The following is a 27,806-nucleotide window of genomic DNA, read 5'->3' as shown; positions in this document are numbered from 1 at the left end:
AAAAAAAAATGTCTGCAGGTTAAATGTACCTATTTATTATAAAGGACCGGAGAAAATTTTATCCTTTCACTAAAATAAAATAATTGATTTTCCTAAATGTTGGCCGAAAAATTTAATACCTTTCTCTGTTTTTATTTTTCTGTAGCAAAATTAAACAAAAAAGATAATTTATTTATATTTTTAATTAAAAAACATAACTTCCTGGAGGCATTAGGACTTCTTTGATACGGGATACGTGAAAAAGGAGCAATGTCCTAGCTGATTCTCAGACCAGGACTCTTCGAATACGCGCCGAGTATGCTAGCGATACACCGCGTATTCATGCAGAACAAAAGGAGAAAATATCTTATATACTCCCCTTTTTAAGGGCGACTGGGCATTAGGGGACTCAACCGCCAATTCCTGGTGGTTAAGAATCATCATCCTCATCTTTCACTTCTGGCGCCAATGTAGAGTCATTCGGGTATGTTGATGCTAGAGCAGTGGTCGGCAAAGTGCGGCTTTTTGGCTCCTTAAGAGCGACTCTGCCACGAAAGGCGCAAAAATATTTTCATTTAAAAAAATTGGTAAGAAAAAAATTACATCTTATTTTGATAAATTAAAATTCTTCTATAAATCGAGAACATGTATAATTTTTTGTTTGAGTAAAAAGATAGATAGGCAATTAAATTTTTATATTGTTGTAAAATTACGTAACGAATATCGAGTTTAATTTTATCAGTTTTCGTAAACGTAAACATAAACCATGTACAAACTACCGGCATGCGCGTGCATGCTTTTTATAAAGTAGTGAACGTACAAATTGGCATCACAGAGCAGCAGTTGCAGTGTAAACAGTTTTGTCTTATCTACCGTGTCTGCCGTTGTTGAAATTGACATTGGTAGCTTTGAAATACATTTGCTGGATTTAAAGAGCAAGGAGATATGGCGCTCTAAATTCGAACGTCTTTGTGTTGAATTGGAAATATCGGAGAAGAAAAAATGTGATCTTCGTTCACTTGTGTTGACAAGTGGTCTGCTTTGAATGACCTGGAGAAGGAAGATGTGATCATTTTCAAAGCTTGAAATAATATTCCTTACTCTTACGATCAGCTGAAAAATCTCGCGTTTGCTGTTCTTTCCCTTATCGGTTCTGCATATATATGCGAACAATCTTTTTCAAGCATGAATATTATCAAGAGTAAAATGAGAAATCACCTTATTGATGAGAACTTGGAATCATGCCTAAAATTAAAAACAACACCATACAAACCTGACTTACTCAAACTTTTCAAGGAGATGCAAGCACATTGTTCGCATTAATAAATATTTATTAAGTATTAAATTTAGTTTTATTTAGTGTAATAAAAGTTTACTAAACAAGCAGATTTGGCTCCCATTTTTTTTAAATTGTTGTATTGTTCATATTTGGCTCTTTGGCTCATAAGTTTGCCGACCACTGTGCTAGAGACTTGAAAAATATGCAGTGCCTTTCCCAGGATTCAAGCCTGGACCTCTGGATAACGCTCCGAGTGTGCTACTTTTATACCACGAAGGCATGCAGAAAAAAGGGAGAAAATACCTTTAAAAAAGGGAGAAAAACCTATTACTGTTAAAATAAATCATATTACTAACGCAATATATACATATGATTCACAATATAATACATATGATTAAACTTTAAAAGAAAAAAATCTAAGTCGGGAATAAATCTTGAATTTAATTTTATATAAAGAGTCATTTGCTCTGTCTCAAAAATGTGCTTTATAGTAGTAATTTTAAATTTTCTATTCAGCCAATTTTACGGCCTTAATTACTTCATTAAACTAAAAGGAAAGCTTTTCATTATCATCTGCGCTTTCATTATCAGTGGTGATAATATCCCCATCATACGTGTTCTATCAACGTGTTAATCTATGGCCTAATTTTTGGTATCCAACTTAATTTAAAGGAAAACATACTTAACTAAATTAAAAATGAACATAGCTTCATTTGACCTAATGGGAAAAGTAAGTTATTTAAAGAATTTAAGTTTGAGGTAACAGAATCTAGATAAATAGAATTATGTGTTAAAAATACCTCAAAATACATTATGTCATTTAGAAAAACGTTTTGCTACATATATTTCTTGGAGGAGTATTTTATTCTAATTTGATTTAAGAGGACGGTGGACTTTAAAAATAAATTTTTTAAGTTTTTGTGTTTTCAACAAGAAATTTTATACATATACGTATTATAACATCAGTTTATAAAATATATGCTCAAAATTTTAATTTATTTTGAATTAAAAAATTTTAAAACAAATAAGTAATTATTTTAATTAAAGATTTAAAATGCTCATTGCGCGCTAATTTTCAATATTTTTTTCTAATTGTTCCTTTAAGTTAGCTATAAAGACTTGACAAAATTTTTTGTGTATCCGTTATTTAATAGGATGGATCAGAAATTTTTAAAAAGGATTTATGTGAACTTAAACCTAGTTTTCGGAAAAATATCACCTTTTGTTAAACATCACCACAAGTTTAAATTTCTTAATAACCTCATATCCAAATTGCATGCACAGATTTATTGTAAGATATAATAAGATAGTTTCTACCAAATATTCATTTTTACTAAAACTGAGACGCATGGAACATTTTCAAAACATACGAATAGCGAAAAATTTTGTTTAGAGAAAAGCGAGTTTAAAGTTTTTCTTCAAACTTACCTTTAATATATGGTCACGAGAAACAGCGAATTAAATTTAAATATGAATATATAGACACTAGATAACATTTTCGTATCATTTAACTATTTTTAATCTCATAATATTAATATGAGAAAAATAAACATATCGCAAATTGGTGCGTGATTCGAAGTTAGAGGTAGAAACAATTTATGCATTATATCCAATGAAACTTTTAAAATTCACTCGCATCATATACTTTACCTTCATTTGTTACATTTACATTATCTTTTAATACTGTGAAATATTTTTTGCTATTTCTGTTTTTTTTTTCCAACCAGGTAAATTTCTCTTTTTGCTTCGGTTCAAGCCACGTTGATCACCTTTTTTTGCAACGATTAGGGAAAACGAGATTGTTTCCTCCTGTTCTAGACGTATAGCATTCACATAACTAAAGTTAAATTCATTAATAGTTGTCAATACTGACATTTCAGGCCTTTTTTTACTTCCAAGTATAAAGGAAGTATTGTAATCGTGAAAAGTTTCAGGCAGCATACTTCAACGAAAATACTCATTTTGACCGCTATCGAATGCAGTTTAACGATGTTTTTGCGTGATATCTGTACGTAAGGACAGAATAAAAGACTCGTTTCCTACAAAAAAAATTATGAAACTGCTTTAAAATGAATTCTGAAGAGAATTTTTCGTGGCGTCTGTACGAACGTATGTACGTACGTGCGTACGTACGTACGAATCTCGCATAACTCAAAAACGATTAGCCTCAGAACGTTGAAATTTTCTATATAGGACTGCTATAACATGCAGATGTGCATCTCGTATTTTGGTTGCAATCGGCCGCACCAAACTTATATAAATTTATATATATATATATATATCCACTCTGTTACCCGGCTCAGTGATCTCAGTTTCTTTACTCTTATATGTTTGTAAATTGCACTTTTTTGCTTTAAAAATGATTGAATTATGTTATTTTTATCTTCCGGTTAAGATTTCTATGCCTTTAGTAAATATGCATGCAATATTTTTAGAATTATCAACAATTTTAAAGTTGTTTAAGTGCCTCTAAGCCTTTTTTTATGGCGGACATTGATTGTTTACGTTTGAAACAGCAGACTAGTGGATTTGTTGCCAATCTAGAGAAATTTAGCTTCGCAGCAACAAATATAACGGCTTCATTTATTATTGCCAATTAAATCATGCTTAATCCTTTCTGGAATTTTTTCGAGGAAATAAGTGTTTAAGATTTATTTCGTAATTTTTAATATAGATATTTTGACTTTATTTGTATTTCTTATTATGACTTTCTTATTTATGACTTTATTATGTATTTCTGCCTTCTCGCGAAGTGAGAACTGAATTAATTGAATGAGAAATACTCAATCGTCTGTGGAAAACTTTTTCTTTTTTCTTTTATTTGCTTAATTTCTTTTATACATCATTCTAGCTTTATTATAGTATTTGAATAGAACATGTGGCAACAATTACATAATTCTATTCTTTAAATGATATAAATTTTGTGTATTATGAGTTATAATATGAACGAAATATAATACTGCTAAGTGAATCTAGCGCCATAGTGTCGCTATGGTAAACAAATACTAGAATGAATTTTAAAGAATGCATTTATACTATTGTGGTTTATGCGCTGTCGGCGAAGTAGATTTAGTTCAGTACAATAAGTTTAAATGAAATGCAAGAAAAAATGCGTATAATTTAATATTCCGTACAAGGAAGTCATGTGGTGTACACATGAGATTTTTTTAGAAATAAACACTTTTTTGAGAAAATATATCAATTATTACAACCTCAGTAAATAACTGTTGAAATAATTTTTTTTTAATTTTTCCTCAAAGGGCAAAATTTACGTTTTTTACACATTTTAAATGCTTGTAACTTCTTCAAAAATTAGAATATTTTAACGTGGTTTTTTGCTTTCGATGTAGTTACGTATATGGGATATTATGAGAGTAAAAAAATGTCAATATTTTGGTTGATTTTTAGCTATTTTAAAGTCTACCGTTTCCTTAAAGACAATAAGAGGAATAGAATAAGTGCATTTGGCTGATCGACTGAAATCAAAATGAATGTCCTTGTGTGGTTTTTGACAAAAATGAAACGATATCCAACAATAAATGCAGACGAAATAGCTGCTATCAATAAATAATTCAAACTCTCGTCTATCAACTATCCAGTTTCTCGACTTTGATGTCATATTTTATTTGTAAAGTAAATTTGGCTACGAAATAAGTCGCATAAAACTTTATCAGCTTGGTAATATCTCGCCAAATTACCGAGATACCCATTTACTCAATGTTAAAATGCACTTGCCCTCTATTCTTACGTTTCCAGCATAACTTCTGTTTAGATTACTACTGAACTGAAGTTATAATTTACTATCAAAGCGAAAAAGTAATGATTAGTACATTATGCATTGTTGAGTGCATACGGGTTCATAATAGGTTGAATGCACAAGTCAGATAATAGGTTATTTTTATCAAAAGCAGTATTTGAGAACTCTAGTTTTCCACAGAAATACTCGTAGATGACTTCCCAGTATCACAGAATACAATCAGTAGTTACGCATCAATCTACTAACAACGTTAAACACAACGTAATGCATAGCGCATCTAAACAGAAAGCTAATCCGATTTCACGCTGGACTTCCAACAATAACAACAGCAGCTAACCAAGTAACTGAGAGCAGATACTCTCTCTTCGGCGTTAAATAATTTTCAATCGGCCGCCGAGATATTTCTAGTGCTTTCTGCTTCTCGAAATTACTGGAAAGCTATACTAGGGTGGACATACGATTACAGCTAACGCAGTGGTCAATTACATTTATTCAATTTTAATACATATTACGGTTATACAGGTACCGAAAAAAAATGTCGCCAAATGGTCGCCAAATTTGGCTACGAAATAAGTCGCATAAAACTTTATCAGCTTGGTGATATCTCGCCAAATTGCCGAGATACACATGTTAATATGCCGAGATACACACTCAATGTTAAAATGCACTTGCCCATATTATTACGTTTCCAGCATAACTTCTGCTTAGATTTTTCATGCTACAAAAGAAATACAACAATTTTACTTATAATTCTACTAAAATAAGCTATCTAAGTACAAAATTCGTAACAATATGATTATTACTACTATCTCCGTACTTTACGTAAAAACTCGAAATTATGGAAGCAACTGAAAAGGTCACCCTCAGAATTAAATGAAGGTCATAGAGATATATCGAAGTGATAATCTAAAAATATTCTCAAGGAGAAAATACTGTCGATAAAAGGGGAAAGGTTGGAAGAATATACACTGATATTTTATTCGACAATTTGTCAATCACCTTATCTCTCCATCTAAAGAGCTTCCATAAAAGTACTTTTGGAGAAAAGTTTGAAAGAATAGCACTTGTAAAGAAGAAATCTCCTGTGTTAGAACGATAATGGCATACTTACTGAAATATTTCTTTTAAGAACTTGAATGTTAGCTGCCATTTTAGAAGTACCGATACTTGATAAGTTATCTCAAATAAGTTTGTTTAATATATTAGAACATCTCAAGGATAAAATGGACGAATAGGTATATGATCCTCCCGAAGATGTACTTCGACAAGCCATATTTTTTATGCAAATTAAAGGGGTCATTTAATATGGTTCGAATATTCTACTAAGGATTTGTGTAAATAAGTCTAACTTTTCTAATGCCATTTCAGGGATCTAATTCTGCAAATAAGTCTTCTTTAAGGTATACCATTCGCTCCATCAAATAGTTTTAATTATTCAAAAATTTGAAGATTGAATCTTGTATTAATATGATAAAAATGCCATAAAGGCTTTATAATTCGTTCTGTTCATGTTATTAACGTTCACGTTGTCAATTCTCTTCTGGCGAAATAACGTGTTTATTAAATTTAAGCATTTTAATATATCATTTTCAGTCTGTAATCATTTTTAATTATTTAATTATGCACTGTCTTATTATATTTTCACGTTATTTTATTATATTTTCACACGCAGAATTAATGAATAAATGTTAATCTGTCAGCCTTTTAAAAAGAATTGACTTTCCATTAAAAATATTTACCACTCGAGAAACTCTCACATCAGAAATGTATGTTAAGCATTAATTTCGTGTAAGTATTTATAAAATTTCTTTTAATATTTCCCCCCTTTTATACGATTTTCTTTAACTTTCTTTCTTTGTTGATATTTTTGTTCGCGTCATACATTGAAACTGAGTTTTGATTCTTTTCTGTGAAACAGAATTTGTACAAAATTCTTACACATATATGTCTGGTATGACAAAACAGTAATTCAGAGCAATTTCAATTTATTTGTTAAGAGTTATTTTTTTTTATCTATTTATTAACAAATTAAAAAACTCATCTCAGAATTTCTAAACATTAGTTACCTCATTGTCTAGTTGAAAATATTATATTTTTAAACAGACATGTTCGGGATACTCAGAATACATATAATCGAAATTATCGATAATAAGTATCGTTTTCTTAACTTCCATTAATCGATTAATAATGTACATTTAAATCTATCGATTTCTAAATGATAGATGTTTAAATTAAAATAGTTAACATTCGTTGGCAGCATCATTTGAAGAGAACGTAAAACTGAATTGAAATTGAATATGAAACAGCTTCATATTTTATAAATTAAACGTAAATTTACGCCATACACGAAATAGACATACTCTGGGATAAAAAGAGAGACAACATCACGTTGCTTGCTACCTTACGACGCTGATTAAAAGGAATATTTTTCTTCTAAAAGATGCTGATTCAAAGGTTGTGATTTGTATTTTATTACTTTTCTGCTATCAAAATAAAAATATAAATAAAATAATATAAAAAATACAAAATAAAATGCATTTTAAACTCTTTAAATTACTCTACTTGATTTAAATGTACTAAGATAAAAAAAATATGCGTTATCTAACGTAATATTTTAATCATAAATGATTAAAATAATAGTGATGGGCTTTTATATATTAACGTTTTCTCATCGGTAGAGGCCTCTCAAATCTGTTCCTCTCAAACATCTGAAATACCCATATGTACGAAATTTTGTTGGAATAGATTTCCTTCCACCATGCCAGGTAAAATGATACTCCGTTAACATAAACAAACTTGAATGAAGCGATAACTTCTCTCTTGGGGATCTTTGTGCGGTTTCCCCTAAGGTCCACAGTTTCCCCTTAGGACAAAATTATGACTGCTAGCATCAATAACTAAACATTGAAGCTAAACAAAGGAAAGGAAAGGTGCGTTCAAATAACAGAGCTACTTTTAGTTGCTTGAAGGAAATGCCATTAAAAAAATCTTGATATTAATGAGCCATGCACAAACGTAATGGGGAAAGCACCGGATAGCACATTACAAAAAAATGAGCATTGTGGGTAACCGCTGTGGCTGGCAAATAACTGTTGCGACACGCTTTGACTCGCCTTAGCATTTAAAGAAAAGGCTAAGAATTTGTAATTGGGGTGTTATCATATGTTGTCAAAATTTATCTGGACGTAGTTGTCGGTGAAATATACTAAACCAATCGTTTGCTGGTGACGAGCAGATGTGTTCAATAGTGAGGACGGGAAGGACAAGGTAGCCCTATATTCTATTTTGTAAAGAACCGTTAAATATTGCAAATACTGCATGCCACGTGCCGATGGCTGTTTTGTTAAAATATGGACGCAGGTAAGTTTATAAAATAACGGAAGACGACAAGTTGCAAAACTTCTAAAATGTAAAGGTGGTTGACGAGCCTGCCGCCGAGGGCAAATAAAGCGAGTGAAAAAGTAAACTTCAAAACATTCTTGATATTTAAAACAGTAAATCCAGGTGACTATCAAGCAGCGTGAATCATGATGCTTATCACCACGGTGTTGCCGCGCATGGATGGCACTAGGCTATCGATGAATGCAGAATCAACTCGTCTCAAATGACAATGCCATACCATGTGTTTGTGTACGCCCAGCTTGCAACAAAAGTTGAAAGTTTACAATTTACCGCACCGTTCCAACCCCATACGTCGATAGTGTGAACAGTGATTGTAACAACGGATTCTTTGAATAGTTTTTTATATTGCGTTGATAACATCAAATGGTACGAGTTGACAGAGGGGATGCAATAGACCCTAGTTTTTACACCAGAGCTCTTGCTGCTGTTGTCCATCTTTACCATTTTCACTGCATGTCCGTCTTCTCGTTCGATTGTGTGGTGAGGCTGGTGCAATCGTTTCCATCAGTCGCTCTTTACATCCTATAATTGTGATTTCATATTCGTACACTATGTCTTGATTTGGTTTAGCATGAGTACCAGTTTCTTGAATAGGTAATTCGTAGTCTGCATAAGTTGGGAAAATTGAAAACTTGCTCGAATGATTACTGTTTTACTCACTTTTAAATACTTTTATTTAATATAAAGAAACATATTGCTAGGTTTTCTTTCCTCAGAAATTCCCACAATAATTCTGGGTTCGTGATTACTTGAATTAATTTTATGAAAACTCGAAGTAAATTTAAAGGCAAAGTGATTGTCAGGAAATGTTCGTACGATGAATTTGTAGAGACTTTAGGTATTTTTTCGGAGCAGAAAAGACGAAAACTGAGCAACGCCTTCGTCGAGAATCGAACCACGGACCTCTGGAATACGGCCCAGTGTGCGGAACCACTACACCACGAAGACGTGCTAGTAAGGCGGGAAAAATACCTTATATACTCTTCCTTTTAAAGGGTGACTGGGTTATTTTAGGGAACCCAATCGACAAATCCTGGGTGTGGAGAAGTATTATCCACCACACTTTTAGTTCGGGCGCCACTGTAGAGACATAGGGTATTTTGCTTGAGCAGAAAAGATGAAAAATGAGCAACGCCTTCGCCGGGAATCTAACCGCGGACCTCAGGAATACGCACCCAGCGTGCAGACCATCACACCACGAAGGCACGCTAGCAAGGAGGGAGAAATAGCTTATTAAACTTACATTGCCAAATAGTGCAAATCGAACCTCCGTTGCTAGGCAATATACCGAAGTCACAGAAAGTGGTAAAAGTATAAATGTTCCTTATATTCAACATTATAAAATCTGATATAAAAATCGACCAATCACAGCGAAGTATAAAGGAACTGACATCCAGTTTTGCTAAATCAGAATACAGCTTCACTCAGTTTAACTCCCCTTATTGGATACGGCTTTAAGTTTGATTAATAGATATTAAAATGCTGATGGCATGTACGTCTTATGAATATGACCATTGCACAGAAAAACCTATTAGTCTGTGCATTAGCGCAGAAATGGCGTTGGCTCTATAAAATCGAGATCACATCTACAAGCTAACTTCAGCAGCGCATCAAAAGAAAGAGCCCCCAAAATTGTCGCTTTCAGAATATCTGATTGATTTTGGAGAAATCTTACAGAGGACAAAGCCTCAAATAAAAAAAAAAAAAATTCGGTTCAGTTACAAAGTGTCACACGTAATCAGCCGGCGTATCAGTTTCAGGGAAATATGTTTCAGTTAGGAACTCTCCAGTGGGACGAGAAAGGGAAGACTGTTTCTCAGAAAAGTTTCTTTTAGTCTCACGGTCATTAAATGTAATAATCCCATAAGCAGGGAGGAGAAGTTGTAGAGAATTGATTCATTTGCCCTTATGTGTTTTTGTAGAGGTTGACTGATAAATGAAAAAGTTACAAATAAACTCTTTTAGACGAAATAGTAAACGAAAAGGGCCGCTTAGAAACACGTGAAACATTGTTGAGATAAGTGAAAGAGAAAAATTGGCGTTACAGTTTCTTTTTGATTTGTCGAAAAAGGTGAAAATCCCTAAATTTATTTGGATGGATTGTCAAGGGCCCATTTCATTGTCGATAAGGAGATCCCCAAAGCTCACAATACGATTTCAAGATTTTTTTTTTCAGCGCATAGCAAATAAAAGAATGTTTATCTCAAAACCTGTCATAAAAATACAATCATAGGAGCTTACGAAAAGACAAGAGCAAAAGGAAAAATATTTACGAAATATTCCCATTTAACTAAATACATAAGATAAAAATGGCTTACTCTGGAAATTTTAAGTAGCGCGAATAAAAAACAAACACATACACACACAATAATGTTGCTTAAAGAATGAAAGAGATGTATAAATAAAAAAACAAAAACTTTTCTATTTTTATTTGAGGAAGAACTCAGTATTTTAATTTGTAGATTCTAGAGGAAATTACGAGCTATAAAGGTTAGATGAAAATAAAGCATTGGAATGGTTTTGAATATGGGTTTAATAAATTTTACTATGAAATATTAATAAATCCACAACTACTAATTAGCCACTTTAAATCACTGCTATACTATTCTTCTGCTTAATCATCTTTTATGTAGACCTAATTAAATGTAGAGCTATTGCTTTTGTAATCGTATGTTACACAGGTGACAGGTGACGGAGGACGGGGACGCCTGATGTTTAACAGAGGTAAACAGGCATATGTCCCGCGCCCTTCCCTATCTAGTGGCAACTCCCAGGAGCCTCATGAGGCCACCTCGGGAGTTTATTGAAGAATTTTACGTAATTGTACATGGCCATATAGAGGCACTTAAGAATGTATTAGTTTTGATCGGTAGGCGAATGATTTTTTAAATCTTGGTTTGTTAGACACTGTTAAACACTAATTACAGCATATACATACACATACAAGTACATACACTTACACTTGCACATGTAAAGATACATACAGAACACTTGTAAAACACATATAAAAGCACATATATAACACATATAAAACATGTGAGCACATTATAAATAATAGAAATTAGATACTATAATTTCTATTATTTATTTATTCCTATTATTTATTTATTTCTATTATTTATTTATATTTATAGTATGTGTTTTACTTAAGTAAAACATATACTTATAATTAAACATAATTAAGCTAATATACAGTATACACTTACACTAAAGACACATATAGATCACATGTAAAATGCGCATATAAACATGCATAAAGCATGCAGACACACTGTAGAATATTAAATTTTGTGATTAGATTGTAGTAATTACAGATGAAACTTTACGCTGTAGAATACATTATGCAATACATTACATCAGGTACACAATACTTATTTAATTTGAATAATTATGCAGCGCTTTTTGTATACATAATGCTTACAGAATTGATACACAATGTAAAAACAGATACACTATGCTTGTAAAGCATTATATATTAGAAATTATACTGCGCACAATTGTACAAACGAAATAAGACACTATACTACTATATACAACGCAGTTATGGTGTACAATTATGCAAACACAATTATACTAACGTATTAAAACACAGAATAAAACGCTATACTACGATATATAACACAACTGTGCACAATTATATAAACACAAATATATTAACAGATTAAAATCTATACTATTATATACACACAATTATAGTACGCAGCACCATGCATGCTATGTTGTCAAGCTATATATTTCTATGCGATGCTATGAGATTATACAGGTAATGCAGATACAATATTGGTAGATATAGATGAATTATATAATTATGCATATGTCAGATACAGTGCAGATATAATACTGATAGTTTGAGTAATACAGATTTGATGTGCAGACGATAATTGTAGTGGAGACACTGTGTTATAGAATGCGCGGAGCTTATTTTATATTATATTAGATGCACAGTGTTTATTGGATTAAAATAGGTACATAATACTTTTTATATACACTTTGCTAACAGAACAAATACTCAGTGCAAAGTCAGATACACAACAGGTTGTAAGGTATTACAGGTAATGCACACGCAATGTAGATAGTTGCATAGTAATTATATGCTTTATATACAGCAGATACAGTGCAGAATTTGACAAATTCAGTGCAGCATGAGGTGCATATATATTGCAGATAGTCGTATAACGCGTTTATGTAATACAGTACTGGCAATGACTGTAGGAGAAACACTATGTTGTAGAATACACAGTGCATATTAGTATTGTAATAGATACATAATGCTTGTTGTATACACAATGCTTACAGAATGGTTACACAATGCAAAGTCGGATACACATTTGTTTTACACTGTTCAGTTAAGCATGGACTAGCATGGACATGCAAGTAGTAGCCTGTGATAAGTCAGTGTTGAGATCTGTACACTGTTGATAAGTCCTCTACACAATTTGTAAGGGCGTTCCAATTACTCTGCGCACAGTACCTTATACACTGATATATAACTTGCAGTTGTTGTAATAACTGTGGTTATTCCAGTAAATACTTCTATTTCAGTCGTTGTAAATACTATTTCACTAGTTGTAACTACTATAGACACACAATGCAGGTAGCAGTCTGTTCATAGTAATAGGCTGTATACACCGTAAGTGAGTACTGTACGCAGTAAGCAGCTATGTCTCTTATACTATGTGCACCTGCCCTTGCCAAGGAATTCAAGTTTACAACAATAGTTTATTTCAAGCACCTCGCTCATTAGCAGCCGAGCGGTAAAATCACTGAATGTTGGTAGTTACGACTGAGCGCCGCCTGAGATAGCCACTGACCTGACTTTGTTGTAAAAGTCTTACAGTGTTAGTAGTCATCCTGGCAGAAGGGAAAATTTCCTCCGTGTAAAAATATACATATAAATATTACATGGGCATACAAGGCCTGTGTATAAGCATAGATATGTTGATTACAATCATTGTCTTGTACAAGTTACATATGATAGATACATAAAATCATGACAGCTATGTGTACATTTAGACATTATATGAATTCATATTAACAATACTTTTACTGAGATAATCAAAATTAAACGTGTAATTCATTTACACATTGACTGGATTTTCAATATCATTTAAACTGCTTTACAATATTATTTTCATCAAGTACATATAAACTGGATAGTAATATGCTTACATTACAATAGTTTTGCTCTTACAGTCCTATTATTATTCTACGGAGTGAGCTATTTTCCTAGTGTTGATATTCAGTTGTAGTATTTTGAATTGCTATTAAAATTATGCTGCGAAGATACAATTCTCAAGAGAGGGGGAGAATTTCTTAGTATCTTGCTGAGCAAAGCCTGATTACCTCCTCTATTTTAGTTTTCGTCTGCTTCTTGCCTCGAGTATTCTCTGCCCATTGCGGCCAGTATTCACTGCTTGGCATTTTTAAATGCAGTTTATCGGTTTGTGGGCAGTTGAAGAGGAAGTGATCTGCATCACCTACCGCACCACATTCACACAAATCTGATGCTCATATGCCGAATCTCTTAAGGTAATGGGGGAAGGGACCATGGCCAGTGTAGAATTGAGTTTGTGTTCCGCTGTATGTATTAACTGAGCACGTGACTTTTGGAAAGAACTTGTAGGTTCTCCTCCCTGTGCTTTCTCTTTCCCATCTTTTCTGCCATTCTTGAAAAAGGCTATTGAGCGTGGTTTTTTTTTAAATAGGACTGCGGAACACTTACTGCGTTTTCCAATCTACTGGAGTCATTGGCAGCAGATTTCGCAAGCAGGTCAGCCGCTTCGTTGCCAGTAATACCCACATGAGCTGGAACCCAGATCAGGATAGGTCTGTCATCTGGTGGGATACTTAGAAGAATTTTCTGAATATCTTGCACCAAAGGATTCCTTGTCTTGTGCCCTGGGATGGACTCCAAACTTGAGGCATAGTCGCTATATATGCTGACCTTTAATCCTAATTGATATTTTGCCAAATTGATGGCTGCTTTTAATGCAAGAAGCTCTGCCTGAATTTTTGTCTGCCAGTCGTCTTTCCCAAGTTTTAACCACTTCTCCTTCTTGGAGTACACAGTAGGCGCAGCCTGTGCCTTTTCCCGTCTTTGAGCCATCTGTATAAATGGCAAATGCCTTCTCATTTGGCGGCGTGTATTGCATGTATATTGTGTGCGATAAATCAGTATCTGCAGGGTGTCCAAGCATGATCGGCTTGCGCTTCTCATAGTCTGTATGGTAGAATGTCTTTTGCCACAGAGAGACGTTATTTTCTAGGCGCAATGTCCTTACTAATAGTGATTCTCTCTCCACTAGAAGGTAGTTACGACTAGGGTTCGATTCCAGGTTAACGGTCTGGCTGCATGGGTGTTTTCCCACGTGTAACGTGTATACAAGCCAGTTTCCATTAGACAGTTCTCCACGAAGGCTTCCCTACCCTGAGGCAGAGATAGCCTTTGTGTGCTTTGCCATAATAAACTAAACCTTATCTTTAAGACACCTCACTAAACAGTAAGCAACTAAGCACAACATTTACAATTTTATTGAAGCAAACCTATAGAATAAAAGTTTACAGAAATTGATGAAGAAGCTAAGAAAAAGGAAAAAATGTTTATTTCTATATGTTATTTCCTGCGTAGGATGATTTCTCTCTACATTTTTAATTTATTATTTTAGTTATAAGTGCGTACATTTTAAGCTTTTTGCAAATCAAAATTTGATTAAAAATTTTAGGTTGCTTAGGTGGCACTCTTGCAGTGCATTTGATGAAAACAATAGAAGATTAGTACATAAATAAAATATCATTTTCCTTTTTTTATTTGGGTTTCGAAAAAACTGAGCTTTTGTTTTATATTAAGTGAGAAAAAAAGCAAAATGTAGAACAAGGAAACAATATAAGTGCCAGTCATTTCCCGTTAAGACAAACACCTTGTAGAAAAGAATAATATGAGAAAAAGAAGTCTAATGGCGTATTAACATTTACCAAGGGCGTGGAAGTGAAGGCTAGTAATATTTACCACGGTGATAGATGTATCGACAAAGTTATGCATTAGACAATAATATTAGGCAATAAATGGAATAATAATGCATAAGCGGCATATTAACTTTGTCGTCTAAAACAAAGATTTGCTGTAAGTAAATTCGTTAACTTAAAGAATGCATTTATTCTCTTATTGTCCCAATATTTGTTACTGTAATTTCTAAAGCTCTGCTTTATAATAATCTTTGAGTCCCCTAGAATTTTGAAAACTTTCAGTTTGCGTCTTCTCCTACTTTCAGAGTTTTGAGTAACACTGTCAGAGTTTGTTAAATATATGGTTTTCATTACTATCTCTGCTTTTGTTTTTGATTTATTTATTACGCGTATATACATCATAGGGTAATATTAATTTACTACTTTCTGGGTCTGAGTTAAGAGATAAATAATAATCAATGTAACGTTCGTTTTGTTTGAGTATAGATTATGTATCACAGATATTGCAAAAAGGTCTTACTATTGTCACAAGTAAACGGAGGGATTTATCGTACTTATTGTGCAGGCAAGCCTCCACATTATTCAGAGTCAGGTGTGTTAACCACAACCGCCCAAGGACAAGGCGAATAAAATTGCAATAACCGGTTTCTCCTTCTTCTGCTGCTGGGGTTCGTAGGTGTAGGGCGGCCTCTGGCTGTCCTCTTTCTGGCCGATGCTATGTGCCACTTTTTTCTTCTCGTTTGCTACTTCCTTCGATGCTGTCTGCTAACGCCATGAAATTCCTTTTAGTGATATTTTGAAATGAAGATTCAAGGAAAAAAAAATTAGTCCAGTTTCCTAATACATGGCTGCGGCAAATAATTTTTTTCAACCACTTTATACTTTTGAGACTTCGTGCGTGATTTCATCCTTTCCTGATTTAAAGAAGAAAAAGCAAAACACTATGGTTAATCAAGTACGCTTAACATTCTAAGCGGCAAGGTCGTATATATACGGCCTAGAATAATTTTGTTATGTCTGTAAGAACGTATATATACGTGCATATTAAAATACGTCAAAGAAATTAAGGCAATATATCAAAAGAAAACAAATACATCTCTGAAATACCACGAGAGTTTTTACATTAAAATCAAAAAAATAATTTGTTCACAAAGTAGTTTTAGAAAATTTGTGCTTTCTTAGGGAAACCCCTGGCCGCTCAGAAGCTTAATTACTGCCGTTAAATTTTGACTGTACCTTTCTCACAGAGACGTTGTTTCACACTGATGGAAAAAGATTAATCTGAGTGCAACGTTATTTTGGTTATGGGCATTACACGTGCTAGATGTTCCGAGTCGGATTTTGTTTAAGACCTACATTCGTCTGTCTTGCTGATAATTTCTTAATTCATATTAATGCTTATTCAGAAATGAAGATGTTAAAGAAAGAATAAAATTAATTGACTTTGTGATATCTAAATTATCATCCTTTGGGGTAAGTCATTTTGATTTCGCATTTCCTTTCAAGATCACGCATTTCTATCTGCACATTTGTAAGTACTATGAGTTATTGCATCCACAAAGCAATCTACTAAGTAAGAATTAATTTGATTTTACATTTAATAATCCTTTTTCACACACCGCCAAATTAATACATTTGGCCCCCTTATTACACTTACAAAACTGAATAATTATTAGCTTTTGAACCAAAAGCGATAGAGTTTCAGAAACTGCGCAATTTACAGTTCTGTTGCTGCTGCGGTGAAAGTATACAATGAACGACAAAATGATACTGCACAAAATAAGCAGTATGGAAACTACGAAACACTAAGAACTGTATATGAAAGAGGTGAACGCTAGAAGCGGCGGTACCTTCGGGCGGATCGCGATGCTGTTCAATTCGTAAAAGAACTAGAATGTTACGAAACTTGTGTCCAAATCAAAAAACAAACCTTCCTGTGTATTAGAACGTCGCAGCAAACAGATGGCACATCACCTATGCTAATGACTGTTTATCAGCAGAAGAGGCTGGAGTTTGCTTAGCAGAATCAATAATGAACCTCTCGTGATTGATAAGAACCTCTCGTGACTGATAAAAGTTTGAGTTCTTCGATGCGTCACGTTTTTGCTTTACTGAAAGAATGAACTTTGGCGCATACACAAGAAACATCGAAGAACCAACTCTCTTCAACTTTCGTGGGAAAATACAAGCTGGCGGAGGCTACGTTTTGGTACGGGGAACGTTTTCATGGCATTTGAATGATTCATCATTGTGGACAGCCCTATGAATTTGCAGACCACATAAACAATACACGTAGATATTTTACCTTTATTGGTGGCATCTTCCAGTATGGCAGTACATGATGTCTCATAGGTAGGAATATGCTTAAGTGGTTGAAAATTCATAAGGTTGCTTTTACTATATTTCCTGGCTCGCAAAATTATCGACATCGAAACCCATTCGAGAATCTAGCAGACCTTTTTTTAAACGGGTTGCATGGATCTCCCCAACCCTTTGGTTGATGTCAACCGCACTGCATTCTGCACAGTTCTATCTCTTCCTAAACATGTTTCAGCGACTCTAATGAGTTCCTCTCATCTCGTCTAGCCATCTCTCCGCGATGCCAATGGTGATTGTTTAGAATATTATCGGTCAAAGTAATGTAATTCTGCTATATAGCTGAATCAATAAAATGAACAAATAAACAAAAATTCTATTCTCATACAATCAAATCTTTTCAGACCTTCATCACTTCAAATATTAGAAGTCGTGTTTAACTTTTGTTAAACCTGCCCCTGTTATGTTTATGATTAAGAATTTCTAAAAGTTACCCTTTAGGTCAGAACAAATATTAAATGTGTAAGAATCAATTTGAAGTTTCCGTTCAGAGATATGCTAAAAGTTGAAATTTTTTAAGGTACTTAAATTTTTATATTGCTTCTGAAATTAATTTTGTCGTTATTCATTTTCACCAGGATAAATATATGTCATGTAATTTTGAAACTTTTATGTACTTATGTATGACTGGATGAGCTTTTGCAAAAGAAATCCTTATTAATATTAATATTTTGAGCACTAGGTATGCACAAATATGGATGTTTTATATATTTTTTTTTAATATGCCACATAACCGGAAGTCAACACCTGCCATATTTAACTCATTTCGTAAACTGGATTATTAATCTACGATTTAGTCTTGCAGACTTCTTGATGCATTCAGTAAGTGTTCAGCTGTGGTATGTAAAATTAGTTATTTTATGGCCATGATGTCTCTAGCAATTTTCCTGCAAAATACCACAACTCTCCAATTCAAAATCGTTATTTTATATATTACTAGCGGAAGTACTCGAAGCCAGTTACGTTAGATTGAGAGTAATGTACCTAACAACAGAGAGAACGATACCGCTATAATCCTTCTCTAAGAACGGTGCAAAAAATACGATTCACAGTCATAGATTTTTCAGTCTCATGCGATATGGAACCCACATAAAAATTTGAATAGAAAGAAAAACTAATTCTATTTCATTATATCAGCAAAAATGGCGCGCAGTTTTTAATAATTTTCGTCTTTCTAATCAAATGGACGTAGAAGTTCAAGTTCCATCCAATATTTCACCTATATTCAATTTTAGTCGATTAAATGCATTTATCATAATTGATCAAAAATCAATAATGCAAACAAACAAACACACACACAGACATTCTTCCTTATATAAAGAGAGATTTTGTAAAACTTACCAATTTTTGATTAACAAACTCTACGATTCGAAAGCGAGCGGTAGCAACACTTTTTGAAATAAAGCATATTTTTCTCTAATGCCCGAGACTGTTGCCACTTGGAAGTAATATCTCAGCTGATTAAATCGTACGAAAAGGGGAATAGTCTAAATGGCTTCCCACGGATTTTTGGAATCAAGAATAATGTATTTAATGTTTGACAATGCTATTTTTATTTATTATAAAACTTAGAAATTTTTTATTAACAAACTCTACGATTTCGAAGCGAGCAGTGGCAACACTTCTCGAAATAAAGCAGATTTTTATCTCCAACTTGCGAGAGTGTTGCTACTCGGAAAAATGAAGGCGAAAATTAGCGTTTTCAAAGTTTTTAATTAATATCTCTAATTTTAGCTAATTTTGTTTGGAAAAACGTGGACATCAACCTTTCCCGGAACACAGAAAAGAATTGTAGAACGTTCGGTGAGGATAGCTGCAGTAGAGCCTGATTATTCGCGAACAAACACACAAAACACACAGGCATTCTTAATGCGGTTACAGCCGAAAACATCGCGCAAAAACATCGCGGACGAAAACGTCGCAGAGAAAACAACTCAAGGCGAAAACGTCGTGCTACAAAACATCGTAGGAGAAAACATTGCAGTTCTAAAACATTGTGGTACAAAACATCGTCGTCGAAAATAAAGCGTTTCAAAAACTTCGCAGTTTGAAAACATCGTAGTCGAAAATTTCGTGGTAAAAAATAAAGTATCTACAAATCATCGCGTGACGATAACATCGCAGACATGCTTTTTTTCAGGCTTTAATAACTGTAAATAGATATTCCCATAATAATTTGTGAGCGTAAAATGTAAAGAAGGATAATTTTTACTTTCACATTTTTTTAACTAAATGTTTGCGGAAAAAGTTAGAAGGAAACTTAAGCATAGAAAATTAAATGCAACTTATAGATTATACTTTTTATGAAAAATTACCAGTAGAAACTTTATAAAAAATTGTTTATTAATCTTCTTTGTTAGTTAACTATGCCGGTTTAAAATTCTATTAAGCACTATAAGTTGCATTAATTTCCTATGCTTAAGTTTCCTTCTTATTTTCTCAGCAAAAATTTAGTAGTTAATATAAAATATGAAAAACAAATTATCCTTCTTTGTATCTTGCCCTCACAAATTATTATGGGAATATTTATTTACAGTTATTAAAGTCTGAGAAAAGCATGTCTGCGATGTTATCGTCACGCGATTATTTGTAGATACTTTATTTTTTACCACGATATTTTCGACGACGATGTTTTTAAACTGCGAAGTTTTTGAACCGCTTTATTTTCGACGACGATGTTTTGTACCACGATGTTTTAGAACTGCGATGTTTTCTCTTTGCGATGTTTTCTCCCACGATGTTTTGTAGCACGACGTTTTCGCCTTGCGTTGTTTTCTCTGCGACGTTTTCGTCCGCGATGTTTTTGCCGCGATGTTATCGGCGGACACCCTTAATGCAATCGAATAAATTTACTTTGAAATGCACATTTTTAGTAAACTTTCAAGAATCTTCAACAAAAAATTCAAAAATGTATATACATATGTGTGTGTTAATCTATTAAAAATTTAGACAATGATGCACAAACATAGTATCAGACATCGAGGCCAATTGAAGTTTCTCTTAGTGTTGACATAAGCAGTACCAAATATGTTGGTGGAAAAAAAGTGCTATATTTTAAAGAATTTTTCAAGTTTTTTTCTGTAAACTCGACAGGGAAGGAGAGAGCGAATGCGGCATGCTCGAGATGAAATCTTAATTCAGAATGATTTAAATTCAGTTCATTATGTAAGTATCTAAGAGTCTTGAGGGCTTGAGTCATATGATGCGGATTAATTTTCAATTGATGCAGTTTAGAGCAATTTATAAGCAGTTACTATTTGTAGAAGAGAAACCGGAAATTGACCAAAATAAAAATTAACTATTGAAAATGTTAACAATGATCTTCTAAAAATACTCTTTTCTATAGTGGCCAAGTTGTAAAATGATTAACCGTTGATAGTTTGACTTAAGTTCAAATCCTTGACAACGCCTGGTTAAATAAATTTTCTTAATTTTCACATGAATAATGTGAATACCGATCATTTTCCTTTAAATTCATCCTCAAGCAGGCATCCCTTCATCAGGCAGATAGCGCTTTCGTGCTTTGCCACAATCCAAACAATCCACCTCTCCCTTCCTGTGTGTGTGCATGAGTATATGTGTTCATAAGCAAACTTACGCATGCATGCCATCATATTTTTAAGTGATTCCATTATCTTGGACAGCCCCTTGTACACTTCAGAAGTATAGAAATATCTATGCAGATAAATCTTTGCCAGGATGATATCATTGGGCATTAACTATCAACATTAAGAGGTGTTATCAACTCGGCCACTAGAGAGCCATTATAAGTATTAAATGAAACATAGCTTTAATGATTAGTTGATTCTATATTGTCTTTCCAAAATGTAGGAACAGAAAACTCAGTTTACTTGTATTTAATTCTCTGTTTCTCTCAAAGGATAAGAGAGGTTTTACTGTTCATCTTGATTTACTGCCCTAAAATGGGTTGCTCTAAGTTCTTCTTCTACGTCTTTTTAGCTACACTCATAGCATTTTGGGTTTAATTAACACAATTCTTAGGTTTTATGCTAGCGATTGTATAATACTACCTAAGCTGCTTTTGTCTGATCTTATTTTCATTCCAATAGAGTGTGTATTCGACCAAAGTTATTGTACAGCAACTTTTGTCCTTCCCGGCCAGAAGTCTTTGAACCTGTGCTGTTACTTCTCAATGATTACATTAGTCTGCTCCAAAGACATTACTCTCTAGAGGAACGAAATGTAATTTCATCTTCGTTTTTCCTACTTTTCCAAGTTAATTGACGTCATTTAGCATAAGTATTGGAAATAACATAACCTTATATATCTCCTGACCTTGGGTTCGACTTCTACATAAGGTTCGGCTCTCTGTGTGTGTGTCTTTCCCATTTTTCACAAATGACACCATCTCTTCTTTGCAGTGTGCTCTAGACAATATTCTTGGCGATGAAATGACTAAGACGTTCGATAAGTTTGGCGATTCCTGATAAATGCCTTAAAGAAACACTCTGATCATTAGAAAATGTAGTAAATTTTTTTATTGTCCAAGGATATTAAACCACTGAATGAATCGCGGAGAACAGGCAGGTTGTAGAGAAGTTTTCGAGATTCCTCCATAGTGTCTCATATATACGAGTCCGTTTATCTTGCGGCTTCTATGAATTTATCTGTTCCTCTAAACAGGTAGCCTTAAATGATTGGCTGTAATCAAATGATCTAACCCGTTCCTTACTTCATGTCTGCATGTATTTTTATCTAAAATACTCAAAAGTTGCGGCTTGTCTTTGGACTTAAGGGTTGTAATTGCTAAGAACATATTTTTCAAGAGCCAGAGGTAGCTATGCAAGACGCAAAAGAAACTATAAATAGAACGTGGAAACAATAAATGGAACGCAATAACAACGTGGAAAATAAAACAGTGATAATCGACAACCTTGTATTCGGCTTAGATTTGCACTGTTTTATAGCTATGGAAGTTTCAATACAAATGGTGATTCATAAATGATGATGTTGAGCAAAGAATGATAATAGAAGTGCATAACAAACTCAGTAAAGTAGTTACGCTGATAACAATAAAGTGAGAAGTTCTTTTTATCAAAAAGAATAAACTAGCTAGACAAGGAATAGCGTTTGTCCCATAACTGTTAAAAGCGAAATTCATAATATTTTTATTTAACTGCTTAGATCGAAGCTAATTTCTTAATATTTCCCAGTTAATTTTTACATATCTTAGCCTTATTATATGATGTAATAAAAATGTCCCTTCTTTATAACAAAAATAAAGGGGGAACTTTGTGCATATATCTAGCCATTTATTGCAGGGTTATATAGAAAGCCGATTATGTTTTTATTTTTGATAATCAGTCTTTGAAGACATTAAACTTCTTTATACAGTTTGTTTTTATTTATAATTATTTAATTTTCTAATTACTCAAATAATTCACTAAATTTTCTAAATTCGATGTGGGTTATTATATTTTCTTTTCGGAAGCACTGCAAATGGCAATGCTTCAAATTTATTTCGAATTATGAAGGCTAATAAACAAATATTTTCGGCTTAATTCAAATTAAATGCTGAAATGATAAGGGATACAAACTAATATTAATTAATATGAGTTCTTCCTAACTAATTAATGCTGTCAAAACATACAATATTCAAATTACAGAACTGCTTATTTTGTAAAATAATATTACATTATTTGAAACAGTGAAACATATAGTAATAAACAAATTATCATTCATTGCAAACTGTAGCACACACTTAGAAATATAATATCTCACAGCCTTAGTGAAATAAGCATTGAATGAGCAACTCGTTTCTCCTATATCTGTGATGGTATCTGGAATGTAATAACAATCCATTAAAGGAAAGCGAAGGATTGTCTGCTCCTATTTCCAATCTCTCGCAACAAGCTTATTGGTAGAGAAGTGAATACATGGCAAAGTATTTGATTCGATAGGAAATTACTTTCCGTGACAGTGATTAGAACTCTTGGGTAATTTTTAGCACCGTTACATAACGTAACGCATTGGTAATTACTAGTAATTTCATTTTCTACATACAACACGTACATTTTTTTAATCCTTCGTGCAGTTACAATCCTTATGTGGTCTATAAAGGATATGCAGTAGGGTATTTAATGATGACAGTTTAAATAAAGTACATTTTAAGGCAATAAACAATGACAACAACTATAAGTTTATAACTAGTTAGGTGTGGAATAAAACCAAACGAGACTGATAATTAAATGGGTAGAAGATGTGATTTACATAACAAATTAAATGTTTTGAAAACACGGCATTAAAGACAAATATAGATTATAAATTTTATTAGTTTAATCGATCATTTTCGTTTTACGTTCTACTGTTCTTTCTTCCTCTATTTATTTCAAAGCTATGCCAAAAGTACATTAATTTAGCCTGCTTGAGAAAACGCAGAGTTTCAAGTCATAGTCGCATCAGTAATAGTATCCAGGGTTGATAAGATGAATGAATCGTGCATTTGTTATGTACTCAGTTAGCCATTGGATAACTCCTTTGAAGTGATTGGTCTGTAAATTAATCATTCGGATTTGGCATCATTTCCGCAGTCGTAAAATTTATATTTTTAACACAACGTTTTAGTGAAAACCTTTAGTTCAGTTACAATGTAGAAACGTTAGGTATTTTTTTGGAAGCAGGCAAGATGAAAAATATGCAACGCCTTCGCCGGAAATCGAACCACGGACCTCTCAATTACGCGCTGCGCGTACAGACCACCAAGCCATGGAGGCATGCCAAAAGGCGGGACAAATACCTTATATACTTCCCCTTTTAAAGGGCGACTGGGGCTTTTAGGGGACCCAATCGCAAAATCCTGGGTGAGGAGAATCATCATCCAACACCCTCTTTAGTTCGGACGCCACTGTAGAGACATTAGGCATTTTGTGGAAGCGGGCAAGATGAAAAATTAGCAACGCCTTCGCCGGGAATCAAAACTCTCAATTACGCGCTGAGCGTGCAGACCACTGCACCAAGAAGGCTCGCTAAGAAGGCGGGAGAAATACCTTATAGCCATTCCTTGGGCGGAATCTCGAAACCAATACTCTTCTCTAAAAAGGTCTTCCCCTGAATTTTTTCTCAGTATTCTAGTCCTTTTAAATCTCAGGAAAGCTCTGTAATTCAGCATTTGTTCGATCTGGAGTTTTTGTAATTGAACTGGAGATTTCAATAAATACATTCTTTATCAGAAATATCCGGCATCTCGAAAGCGTTTTCGGTTTGCATTTCGTTTCCAGTCCATTTTCATGCACGATGCCTAAGGAATATGAGCACTGCAACTGCGGTAGCACGGGAACTCACAAACATTTCCTGACGAGCTGTCCACTGACACCCACCCACCATCTCAGATTTCCGGGCAATAGAGATGGCAGAATCCCTTATCAACGCTATTATATCATCAAACAGAAAGCACTTATCACAAACAACAAGGCTATGTTGGATATCCTGGAAACCCATCGGCAGGATATGTGCGATGTCTCACTTAAATTCTCCTTTTTCGTAGTCGCACAGAACATCCCCAAAGCGGTATGTATTTTTTTTTTAAATCACTTCCATTATTACTCCTTTGCATTCCTTGCGAAACCACAGAGTGAAGCGGATTCTAGCAGAACGGGGAGCGGGGCACTACACCTGTCTAATTATCCAATATGACGGCAAAGTACTCGTGGTACCGTCTTTTGTTACCTGTTACCTGTCCTGCATTTCGGTTATTTTTGTCTAAAGAGACAAAAAAATAGAATTCATTCAAGCTCGATAGCAATAAGATAATTTATTGAAGAATAATAGGAAGCGAATCGTCGTATAATGAATGATACGATGTGTGGCGGCTTCTGAAGACAGGGCATAATGATTGAGACAGAGCATACTCCATCTGGTTAAGAGCTGCTATGACATTCGTATGCTGTCATGCAGGATGTAGATGAGGAAATGAAAGTGTTCAAGAAATTCACAGTACACTTTTGAAATAAACATTCGATTTTTTCCACGTGCATTCGACTGGAGAATATCTAGATATTTCTCAGGCAAAGTCAGTATGGGTACCTGATGCAAACATCGAAGGAGATATTCGTTGTTTGTACACGGCCATTGTTTGGCAGAAAGATGGCATCTGTTAAAAATACCATTGGTAATAAAATAGATTATAGGATGACATCTGCATATTGCTTGACTATTCCAGTTCTGAGAATGATCATTAAAGGTAAAATTCCATAATGGGCAGTGGATTTCCAAATTATGATTTCAGACATAATGGATGTACGCTGGTTCATAATAACCTAGGACGAGCTAAGTTAACTAAACCCAATCTGGATGGTCTGAGTGAAACAGAAACCATAAATTTACCGCTAAACAGGATACGACACTAATTCGATATATTGCTGCAAATATCCATCAAATTAGTGGATTTTGGTGTTACATGTTCATGAGCTGCCTGTAGTTGAAAACGTCAGATTGATAAACTTTCGTTGTACTTAGTATCCTGGCAAGAGTTTACCAAGCCTGTCAGAGACATCAATACGGTTCTAAAAATCCTTTGGAACAAAAGGATGATCCAAGACAAACATCATGTGGCTGTATCAATACTCAGACACTTGTCACAAAAGTTTAGTTAGTTAATTGTGCCGACGAATCATAGTTTCTGTGTGTTCACTGAGTAGTAATTTTAATATCATTTGCGTATTGGTTTACTAGGCATACCCGAAAAATATATTCTGAAAGTCTGTATATATATATATGTGTGTGTGTGTGTGTGTGTGTAAGATATAACAAAATACGATAGCTGCTTTAAGAATAATTGACGATTTCAAAATTAATATATTAGAATTGCCGCTTTAGCTCTAAATTCATCTGTTATCCCAAATTCAAGATCTTTCTATGTTATATAATGCTTCTTGCAAATAATAACCCAAACTAAAATTAACCAATCATAGCTTATCTCTGCAATTGCATCTACTTTGGTATAAATAACGCTGGCGAGTTAATTACGTTATTTATTTCCCTAGCTTCCACCTGCAAAGAACGCTGCGCCGCGTATGCTGTCCTGTCCAAAATGCTAACGTCTTATTAAAAATCAGTGTACATAGGATTTACCATATTTCATTATGATTGGGTAAATGTTTGTTACGATGGCTTCATATGCGAGAAAATAAAGATTCGGACTTCTTCATAATTTATTTGTTTCACCGTCATCTGTTCGTCTTTCCACTCACCATCACGACTATGCATTAAATTATCACACAGACATATAATATACATAAATAAAGAACTATATAAATAGACTAAAATTAGAATACTTAAAGCATCTAAATTAATTAGTAAATTGGAATAAATGCAAGGCACATCCTCTATAATATAATAATGGCAACCGTGTATAAGGGTTACAACATAATATTAGAGCTAATAGAATTAAGGAGAGAATTCATAAATTCATAGTAGAACAATCTCGAAAATTAAAACTGCGAAAGGAAAACGATACAAAATTATACAAATAAAAAAATTAATCTCTTTTTATTGAAACTCCAATTCAGAAGTCATCAGGGGAAAATGAATTAATGCTTCATAAAATTCAATTAATATGTCTCGAAAATAGGTTTCTTTCTCTTGGTCCATTTGTAATCAAAAACCGTAAAAAGATTTCATCAATTTTTTTGTTAAAGACTTGAAAACTCCTATAAAAATGAAACCTCGAATCTCAAACGTACCAGAATTTCCCCCACACATTTTCGAAACACTTGGAAAAAAAAGCATAAATATACATAGTGCCAAAACGACAGTTAAGAACGATAGAACTTCACATTATGTACATTAAAATTCAACAAAACTCAAAAACATAAATTAGCCTAAAACCAATATATGAAACATGCATAGTGCCAAAATGACAATTAAACACCATAGAATTTTACGTTATGTACATTAAAATTCAACTAAACTCAAAATAAATGTAAAAAGGAGCATATGTAAGTACTTAATAGCAAATGAATATTAGTCATTTCATATTTCAGTGGAACATGGAAACATGTGCTATAATATACAGCGGATTCAATTTCAGTT

At 33.6% G+C, this 27,806-nt stretch overlaps 1 long non-coding RNA gene across 4 annotated transcripts in view; it reads right to left on the bottom strand.

Moving 5' to 3' along the window:
* LOC146995522 (uncharacterized) overlaps window positions 1–27,806 on the bottom strand; it is a 465,923-nt gene that overhangs the window by 301,536 nt on the left and 136,581 nt on the right. Inside the window, exon 3 of one of the 4 annotated variants that reach the window (XR_015043125.1) lies at window positions 1,299–1,561. The exons of the other annotated variants lie outside the window; for them this stretch is intronic. This is a non-coding gene — a long non-coding RNA (uncharacterized LOC146995522). Of the gene's footprint in view, window positions 1–1,298; window positions 1,562–27,806 lie in introns of those variants that run through there. 4 annotated transcript variants of the gene reach the window in all.

Source organism: Stegodyphus dumicola, chromosome 9 (assembly GCF_044657685.1).
Source record: "Stegodyphus dumicola isolate Sdum_Otavi_A_Nest chromosome 9, ASM4465768v1".
Classification (NCBI taxonomy): domain Eukaryota; kingdom Metazoa; phylum Arthropoda; class Arachnida; order Araneae; family Eresidae; genus Stegodyphus; species Stegodyphus dumicola.
This window is presented reverse-complemented; position numbering and strand designations above follow the sequence as displayed.